A 9,080-nucleotide genomic window follows, 5' to 3' on the forward strand; every position below is an offset into this window, starting at 1 on the left:
TCAAAAATAAATAAACATTAAAAAAAAATTTTTTTTTTAATGTTTATTTATTTTTGAGACAGAGAGAGACAGAGCATGAATGGGGGAGGGTCAGAGAGAGGGAGACACAGAATCTGAAGCAGGCTCCAGGCTCTGAGCTGTCAGCACAGAGCCTGACGCGGGGCTCGAACTCACGGACCGCGCGAGATCATGACCTGAGCCGAAGTCGGCTGCTTAACCGACTGAGCCACCCAGGCGCCCCTCCTTGCAATTTTCTTAATGACATTTTCTTTTCGGTAGCTTATGTTATTGGAAGAATACAGTATGTAATATGTATAACATACAGAATATGTGGTATTGACTGTGTATGTTATTGATAAGGCTTTTGATCAACCGTAGGCTATTAGTTCACTTTTGGGGGAGTCAAAAGTTATACTGGGATTTTCAACTGTGGGCGGGGGTTGGCAGTCCTAACCCCCGATGTTGTTCAAGGGTCAACTATATATCTTGACTGTGGTGGTAGTTACAAGATTGCACACTTTTGTCAAAACTCACCACACTGTGCACTTAAAATGAGGGACTGTTTGTAAGTTACACTGCAATAAAGCTGATTTTTAAAATTGTTGAAGCATCTATTGTGTTGATACAATGTTTTCGTGTTGTTGTGCAGGGAATCGGGTAGAGGAGTGCTGTAGGACCTGGGTTAGGGAGGTGGTGGGGTATGGTGAGGTTGGAGGTCAGGTCTGCAGCCTGGGTTGCCCAGGTGCCAGCAACTCTCTGGAAGGTTCCCACTTCTCTAGCACATCATGGGAGTGTGATGTCACATTTCTTTCTGCTGGAGTCCCCATCACTACCTGGGATCCACATTTGACTGGCTAGCTGGTTAAGGAGTAGTGAGCCCCAGAGCAGATGGAAAGGGGTGGAAGGGAAAATATTGCTGTTTTTGTTAAGGAGAGAGAACAGTGGTCTCAGAGCCAGGCCAGGGCAGCATCTGCCCCAGGGACTTGTGCTGATTGTCTGACCTGGGCCCCTTCCTCTGTCGATGGACTGACTGATTTGGCCAAGTATTTTCCTGAGCCTGGCCCTCTGTGACTCGCCAGGGCTATGGTGCGACTCATTTCAAGGTTCTCACTGCCCAGGGGGGAAAGCAGACATGGGCATAAGTAATTGTCATAATGCATTTGGTGAGGGCTGTGATACAAAGATGTAGGCAGGAGAGAACAGGGGTCAGGACTCTTGAACCTTAGCACTTTCACCTATTAAATGTGGGTGACAGCAATAGCAACCTCCCAAGATCATTGTGAGGCACTAACAGAATATCGAACACTGCATTTTCCAACTCCACATTGCTCAAGCTGCATAAGGAAGCAGCATTCACAGCATGTTTCTGATCTGTGCGAGGCTCTGGCTGGCTTAGCCCCATATTTCCTGGATGGAGTATATGGCTTGCGTCTGAATAAACTAAATCATAATAATAGCTACCAGGTGTTGTGCAAACATTATACAATTTCATCCTCATAAACATCGTGCAGGATCTATACCATTAGCCCTATTTTACCCAGGAGAAAAGCAAGTCTCCTAAAAGTTATAGACTTGTCAAAAGTCACCCAGCCAGTGAGCACTGATTCTGATGGAAGATGGATAGAAAGGCAGGACCCCCTGTCTTCTTTTTCCTTAGTCTTACCCTGGCTTCCTTATCCTCTTGTTGTTATCCGGGATCACACACCTAAAAGCCTGCAGGAGCCAGGTAGGTGTTGTAGAAGAGGGAGATAGAGAGTGTCAGACAGTTAGGAGGGTGGGGCTGTGGGGGGCTGGGCTGTGGGGGATGTACCCCGTCTAAATCAGCAGCTCCTCAGCTCCAGCCAAGTTTTGCCAAACACGAGTGCCAGCTCCATGTGGCTAGCTCCCTTGGTTTTCCAAGAGAAGCAGAAATCTGAATCTAAAAGTGAACGCAGCAGTGAAATATCCTGAGTTTTAATTGTTAAATACTTTCAAAATTAACAAAAACTTTGCATTGAGGGTCTAACGAAGCACATTGTGGGTTAGATTAGGCCCCAAATTTGCAACATCTGGTCTACATAATTTTATTGTAATGTGATATTAAGAAGAACAACAACAACAAAAAGGAATTTGCCATAGGCTATGTTCAAAGATGTGACATCTTGTATTGGAGTTTTGGATCATATGCTACTTTAAACCATTTTCATTGGTGTATTAGGGTTTTCCAGATAAATAGAATCAATAGGGTGTGTGTGTGTGTAGGAGAAAGAGATGGAGATTTATTTAAGGAATTGGTTGATGAGGCTATAGAGACCCAGGAGAGAGCCAGTGTTGTGGTTCAAGTCTGAAGGCAGTCTGCTGCACAATGCCGTCTTTCACAGAGGAGACCTTCAACTGATTGGACGAGGCCCACCCACATGAAGGAGGACATTGTGCTTTACTCAAAGTCTACTGATTTAAATGTTACCCTCATTCAAAAGCACTGTCAATAGAAACATCCAGAGTAATGTTTGACCAAATATCTGGGCACTGTAGCCCAGCCAAGCTGACACATAAAATTAACTATCGCAGTTGGTAATTTCCTTATTATTTCCACTATGCTCAACTTAGTCTGTGGTACGTATTCCTAGGGGTGGAATTTAGTTTTTTTATGTAGTATATGATCATTTTTATTTATTCTAGGAATCTGGCAGTGAGTGCACCACAATGAGTCCCACTAGTGAGATGCCCCAGTTTATGCACTGGGGTGGGTGTATTAGTCAGGGTTCTCCAGAGAAACAGAGTCAGTAGAAGATCTATCTATCTATCTATCTATCATATATACAATAAGAATATATATCTATTATATATATATAAGAATGAATAACCGAATAAAGATATTTATTAGAAGGTATTGGTTTATGAGATTGGGAGGCTGAAAAGTCCCATGATCCTCTGCAAACTGGAGTACTCAGGAAGGCCAGTGGTGTACTTTGAAGGTCTGTGAACCAGAGATCCAATGGTGTAGATTATGGTTGGAGTCTGAAGGCCTATAATGGAGAAGTAACTTCCTTTGGGGTCTGGAGCACTGATTGTCTGAGCTATGATTAGCTGTCCTACATTTGGGGACTATATTCCATATGAGTTGTCTTTAGAACACAACCCCGCCAAACACCCAGCGAACTGAGAAATGGGGGGGAGCAGCCTGTGTTTCAGACTCTGTAGCCCTAACACAATAATTTTCAAGGGAAAGGCTGAAGCTGGGCCATTTGCTGCTGCTTGGACAACAGGCCTCTGGGTTAAAAGCCAAAAGGCCAATGACCTTGACGGCTAAAACTTTTGAGTCAGTGAGTGGAAATGTCACCTGGCTACAAGTCTTTGGTAGTGTTTGGTGAATGGACAGAATACCTTAGTCTGCATGCACATCCCTCATTTGTGAATGCAGGCTTCAAGGTAGGAATTCTAGTTCAAGATTGTGTCATAGGAAGACTATGAACTCACCTCCTCCATGGAACACGCCAAATAATAACATGAAGAACTGAGGGCAGACTGAACTGCTGTTGAAGGACCAAAGACAGAAAGAACAGCAAAAGAACAGCAAGAGAGGTGGACACATGGTAACAAAGGGAACCCCCCACCCCCAGTGCTGCGAGCAGCAGTGGGGAGGGACAACACTGAGGGAACAGGAGAAGAAGAGATTCTTCTGTCCTTGGGCACAGAAAAAAGCTGCAGTTTAAAAGAACAACTAGCATATAACAGAGATAACACTAGGACTCTGCCAAGAGGCGGAGGAGCCCCAGGAAATCTCTGCAGGTCAGAGGGACCGGAGAATGACACGGTTTCTGTTCCCGCCTCACTTGCGAAGCTTGGATTGGAGCAGGGTCCGGACACTCTGGCGGGTGGGTCCAGGTGTGTCTGTGAATTGCACCTTTAGTGAGCCCAGGGTCCACAGGCCCACACCAGTCCTAGATGCACTGGACAGAGGAAAAGCTGTGGTTTAGAGGTGCTGGGGAACTGGGGAACTGTGGTCTCTCCCTCCATCAAGAGTTCAGACCAGAGCAGGGTCTGGCTGCCATAAAGGGCAGGTTCAGAGGCCATAATCTGAGGGTCCCGATGCCATAACTGGCAGGTCAGATCATCACAGAGGGCTTGGGACCTTAGTAAGCCCAGGGTCTGCAGGCTCACACCAGCCTTAGTCACACTGAAGCACTAAATAAATAAATAGATAGATAGATAGATAGATAGATAAATAAATGCTGTGGATTAAAAGGGCTGAGGAACTGCAGGAATGTTCTCTTTTCCTCTACCTTAGCAGGGTCCAGCTCCTGGCAAGCTTGTGACCTCAGTGAGTCTGGGGTCCACAAGTCCACACTAGCCACCCTGTGGTGCTGGGGCACAAAGAAGCTGTGATTTTGTGTTTTGCTTTGTTTTTACCGTTTTATTGTATTTTTTTGACTTTTTTAGAATTTATCTTGCTTTGTTCTTATTTTTTTTCATTTTGGCTTTATTCTTTCTTGTTCTTTTTTCTTTTTTTTCTATTATTTTATTTTTTCTATATTATTATTATTTCTTTATTCTTTGTGTAAAAAGTCATGGTTTAAAAGAGTAATAACTAGCATATATATAGTCATAGCTCCAGCCAGCGACCAAAAGTCATCAAGTATACCCAGTCTTTGTAGGGGTCACCATATACAAGACCATTCTTTCAACTTTAGGAGAAATAGTCACTTTTCCTAATTCATAGAAACAAACATAGAAAGCCAAGCAAATTGGGGAGACAGAGGAATGTGCTCCAAAAGAAAGAATAAGAAAAATCCTCAGTAAAAGAATTAAATGCAAGAGATAAGCAATATGCCTGATAAAGAATTCAAAGTAATGATTATAAAGATACTCATTGGGCTGGAGAAGAGGATGGAAGAACTCAATGACACTGTCAATAAAGAGATAGAAAATGTTAAAGAGAACCAATCAGAGTCGAAGAATACAATAACAAATAAAAATCACACCAGAGGGAATCAACAGCAGATTACAGGATGCAGAAGAATGTACCAGTGATGTGGAAGACAGGGTAATGGAAAGCATGCAAGCTGAACAGCAAAAAGAAAAAAGGATGCAAAAAAAAAAAAAAAAAAAAGATGAGGATAGATTAAGAGATCTGTTGGACAACATCAAGTGAACAAACATTATAAGGGTCCCAGAAGAAGAGCAAGAATGGTATAGAAAAGTTATTTCAAGAAATAATAACTGAAAACTCCCTAGCCTAAGGAGGGAAATAGATGTCCAAACCTAAGCAGCACAGAGAGAATGGCAAATAAAAATGAACCCAAGCATGTCCACACCATGGTACATAATCATTAAAATGTCAAAGGTTAAAGATAGAATCCTAAAAGCTGCAAGAGAGAAACAGAAAGTTTACCTACCAAGGTAAACCTAGAAGACTATGAGCTGATTTTTCAGCAAAACTTTTGTAAGTTAGAAGGGAGTTTTCTTGCTGCTTTTTTGGCTATATACTCTTTGATTGACTTTTCACATGTCAATAATTTTGTAATATCACTGTTTACAGACAGAATTAAATGGTAATTCAGTCTTTCCTCTAGCATGGTTGATTCAAATTTCCTTTTTATTATTGATAATTTTAGATATGTTTTTTTGGCTTAATAATTTATTTTTGGAATGTCACGTAAATTTTTAGGATTGTTGTGTCATCTAATGACATATGTGCTTAAATTTATTCGTGCTTAACATCACAAAATTGGACAGTGTATGTAATTAGTATTACAACTGGTCCTGTATATAATTTCTACATTCTTTGAGACATCATTTTATCTCCTGTCTTCTTTAATATGTCAAAGATTTTTACCCAATCCAACTGATATGCCCTGAGAGGAATTGACCAAAGTATATTTAAAATGCTTAAAAATAAGTGAATGAGAAAAAAGTGAAAAATTTAAAAGGCTTTAAAGGAGCTACACAGATACAATGAATATGAAGAATTGCATGTGTGATAAATATCTATTTGCCAAAGATGCACATTCAGAGGAATTGCGTGCTCTGGTCAGCTGCAGCTTGCTTGGTGGGAGAAGACATGATCGCCAAATCATGCTCTTGTTCCAGCCAGAGTCCTTCAGAGGCTTCAATAGGAATTGAATTGCATTTCTGTGACTTAACACCTGCCCACCCTGCTTGGTGCCACAGAAATGGTATTGAGGGTGAGAGCAAGAGAGGGCTTGTAATGGTCCCATATGCCTGACTTTTGTATGGAAATAGTTCTCCTTACCAACTAGTACACTTGTATTTTATGGAAACTAAAAATATTGTGCTGAATATATTTCTCTTTTTGCTTTGGACACTTGGAAGCTCCCATCGAATTGTGTGACCTTAGTAAGAGTGAAGGACCATGTAATGTCCATTTTTAGGAATTGTGGCTTCAGTGCCTTATTCTGATGGTTGCTAATCAATTACTCAGTTTTTGTCTATTGTATACAGATTTCAAAGCACCACAAATCTTATTTGGAAAAATAATAGAGATATAAATGAAAAAAAAAGATGATGTTTTGAGGGAGCATGGCTGATGTGGAGTTGAGCAAGAGGGGATATGAACAAAAAAGCTGAAATGGGAGGGAAGTGGGCTTTGAATATTGAAGAAATGTGGGGAACAGGTTAGGGGGAGGGATAAGAAATTAAGGACAGGATCAAGATTTGAGAGGGTGTTAGCAAAGATAATGTACTGAAATCAGAGCAGTGAGGACAGCTCAGGATGAGGAAGGAGAGTTTGCAGCCACACCCCAGGGCAGTCTAATCACCATGTCTTATTTAGTTAGCGATCTTTTTTTGTCTGGGTATTTTAAAGATTTTTCTCTTTATCTTTTTCTTATCAACTTTTGGATTAATTTGTGTCAATCCTGCTTTGTGCTCAGAGCAAACTTTTGAGAATTTATGTCTCTCTTAAATCTTAGAAATGTTCTAATTTTCTCTCTCAAGTATTGCTTCTTCACTCTCATCCATGTCTCTTAACAGATTTTTCTGATAATTATCCTTGTTATGGTTTTCCTACAGTTCACTTCCTCTGAGTCCATTTTCACACTGTGTCCAGTCTCTTGTACACTTTGCCTATTAAGTATATTTCAATGAGTATAGATTTCATTTTCAGGGTTTCAAATTATTTTTTCAATAGTTTATTGTTATTTTAATTTCTGCCTGATTTTGTCTCATAATTTCTGTCTCTTTATTGATCATTTCTTCTCACGGAGGATCCTAGACATATTATTTAAAGCCATTTTTAGATTATAATTTTAGTTTTGTTTGGAGTAAATTCATGTTTGGTAATTTATTAGTGTATTTTGTTTTGAGTCTTTTATCGAATTTGATTTCCTCATTTGTACTGGAATTTTTGTTTGCAGGCTCATCTTAAGAGGGAGGTCTTGCCCCACCTCCCTATCCTTGGAAGGTATTTCAATGAGGATGCATTTGACTTCATGTAGGAGGAAATCCAACCAACACTGGTTAAACCATATGAAATGTATTACTGACTTTAGGAGTACAGAGGATGGGTGGTCCCAGGTTCATTAAGTGGTCCAACAACATCAGGATTCCAGGTCAGTATCTTTCCTTTTCTTCAGCAGTTGCAAGAGGCTGTCTCAGCTTCTGGCATCATGTCATTGCATAATAACATCCCAAGTAACATGGGAGATATAAGCAGAAGACAGCAGTTTTTTCCCCCACAAATGCTTTATTTGGAAGAAAACCTTTCCCAGAAGCCCTGAGCAGTGAGCCTGATTTGGGTCCTTCACCTGGTGTTCAACGCATATATTGCCTGCCTGCTGTGCAAGAACAAAACTCTCAGACATCCCAGACTCATTGAGAGCTTAGCAAGACAGCGGTTCCAGCTTTTAGTCACCACTCTGGATTTCTCCTCCAATTCACATCCATAGACACAGTCATCTTGATTTTGGCTATAATTTTTTTATATTTATTTTTATATTTCATCTGTCATTAACATGTGCTCAGATTGGAGGTAAGGAAAGTGGCTTCAAATGATGTACTTGTACTTACAATGCTATCTTTTCATTTTTTATTAAAAAAAAATTTTTTTTTATTTTTTCAATATATGAAGTTTATTGTCGAATTGGTTTCCATACAACACCCAGTGCCCTCCTCAATACCCATCACCCACCCCCCCCTTCCTCCCCCCCCCCCCCCCCCCCACTTTTTTCTCCCTTTTTAAGAGTCTCTTATGCTTTGGCTCTCTCCCACTCTAACCTCTTTTTTTTTCCTTCCCCTCCCCCATGGGTTTCTGTTAAGTTTCCTAGGATCCACATAAGAGTGAAAACATATGGTATCTGTCTTTCTCTGGATGGCTTATTTCACTTAGCCTAACACTCTCCAGTTCCATCCACATTGCTACAAAAGGCCATATTTCATTCTTTCTCATTGCCATGTAGTACTCCATTGTGTATATAAACCACAATTTTTTTATCCATTCATCAGTTGATGGACATTTAGGCTCTTTCCATAATTTGGTCATTGCTGAGAGTGCTGCTATAAACATTGGGGTATAAGTGCCCCTATGCATCAGTACTCCTGTATCCCTTGGGTAAATTCCTAGCAGTACTATTGCTGGGTCATAGGGTAGGTCTATTTTGAATGTTTTGAGGAACCTCCACACTGTTTTCCAGAGTGGCCACACCAATTTGTACAATGCTATCTTTTTAAAAAAAATATTTATTTATTTTTGGGAGAGCACAAGCAGGGGAAGGGCAGAGAGAGGGGGACAGAGGATCTGAAGCAGGCTCTGTGCTGACAGCAGAGAGCCTGATATGGGACTTAAACTCATGAACTGTGAGATCGTAACTTGAACTGAAGTTGGAGTCTTAACTGACAGAGCCACCCAGGAACCCCTATAATGCTGTCTGGATCCAAGTCCCCGTCCTCTGTCTATTTGGAATTATGGGATGTGAGTTGTGTCTTGGGCAAATGATCAAACTAACACAAATTAACTCACAGATGTGGGCCAGAAGGATAAAGAAGAGCATCATCATTTATAACCTATATGGATGTGAGGCTTAAACTAGCTGAAGCTCCAATCACCAGGACACAAACACCCTCAACAGGATACACGTTCA

At 40.9% G+C, this 9,080-nt stretch overlaps 1 long non-coding RNA gene across 1 annotated transcript in view; it reads left to right on the plus strand.

The window, feature by feature from the left end:
- The first annotated feature begins 7,356 nt into the window (after nt 1-7,356).
- The window catches only part of LOC125921276 (uncharacterized), a 12,999-nt gene continuing 11,275 nt past the window's right edge, over nt 7,357-9,080 (plus strand). Inside the window, exon 1 of the long non-coding RNA XR_007457366.1 lies at nt 7,357-7,553. This is a non-coding gene — a long non-coding RNA (uncharacterized LOC125921276). The remainder of the gene's footprint in view (nt 7,554-9,080) is intronic.

This window comes from Panthera uncia, chromosome C2 (genome assembly GCF_023721935.1).
Source record: "Panthera uncia isolate 11264 chromosome C2, Puncia_PCG_1.0, whole genome shotgun sequence".
NCBI classification, from domain to species: domain Eukaryota; kingdom Metazoa; phylum Chordata; class Mammalia; order Carnivora; family Felidae; genus Panthera; species Panthera uncia.